The 1,105-nt window shown below is 44.6% G+C and overlaps 1 protein-coding gene across 1 annotated transcript in view; it reads left to right on the forward strand.

Moving 5' to 3' along the window:
• LOC117938232 overlaps positions 1-1,105 on the forward strand; it is a 5,369-nt gene that overhangs the window by 1,590 nt on the left and 2,674 nt on the right. The gene's annotated exons all lie outside the window — the stretch shown is intronic.

Raw genomic sequence — 1,105 nt, forward strand, 5'->3', positions numbered from 1 at the left:
AAGCTGAGAGCTGTGTTGTCTGGAGCTTTGTGCTCCTGGTAGGGTCTCCCATGGCAAAGTCGTCTCAGGGGAAGGGCCGGACAAAGAATGGTTCAAAAACCTTATGGAAAAGTGAGGCAGGGATCGAGGGACCCTGCCCGTTGGAAGCCCGGGGCCCCCGTCTAGAGCCAGGCCCAGACGGCGGGCTCGTCAGCGAGCACCTGGTGGCCAGGTCAACAATCCGATTTGTAATATTTATGGACGGGATATCAAGTCGTTTTCGGGATGGGGAGGGGTTGCAGTTCGGTGGGCTCGTGATCTCATCTCTGCTTTTTGCAGATCCGTCACAGGGACCCAAACGACAAGGCTTCGGGTCTCAGGGACCCGAAGGACTACACAAGGGTTGAAGCTAAAATCTTGGAAATTTGAGAAAATTTGGCGTTTTACCAAACTGGAAAATTCTCGTTTAATCTGGCAAGATAGTCTTAAAACTTATAGGAAGGCCCTTTGTAATGCCAGAGCAGCGTACTACTAGTCATTAATAGAGGAAAATAGGAACGACCCCAGGTTTCTTTTCAGCACTGTAGCCAGGCTGACGGAAGGTCACTGCTCTATTAAGCCAAGTATTCCCATAGCTCTTAGTAGTAACAGCTTTTTGAGGTTCTTCAATGATAAAATTATAACTATTAGAAGCAAAATTCACCATGACCTGCCTTTAACTAGCAATGACTTATCTCTAAACTCAGGAACCTAAGAAACGGCTGTAAAACCAGATATATGTTTAGACTTCTTTGCTTCACTTGATCTTTATCAATTTAATTGAATTATTTCTTCATCTAAACCATCAACCTGACTCTTAGACCCCATCCCGACTAGGCTACTTAAAGAAGTTCTACCCCCAGTCAACACTTCTCTACTACCTATAACCTATCTATCTTTATTAACAGGCTCTGTACCACAGTGCTTTAAAGTAGCTGTAATTAAACCACTTCGGAAAAAGCCCAACCTTGATCCAGATGTTTTAGCCAACTATGGACCTATATCCAAACTTCCATTTCTCTCTAGGATTCTTGAGAAAGCAGTCGCCAAACAGCTGTGTGACTTTCTGCATAGCAACAGCTTATTT

Source organism: Etheostoma cragini, chromosome 22 (genome assembly GCF_013103735.1).
Source record: "Etheostoma cragini isolate CJK2018 chromosome 22, CSU_Ecrag_1.0, whole genome shotgun sequence".
NCBI lineage: Eukaryota > Metazoa > Chordata > Actinopteri > Perciformes > Percidae > Etheostoma > Etheostoma cragini.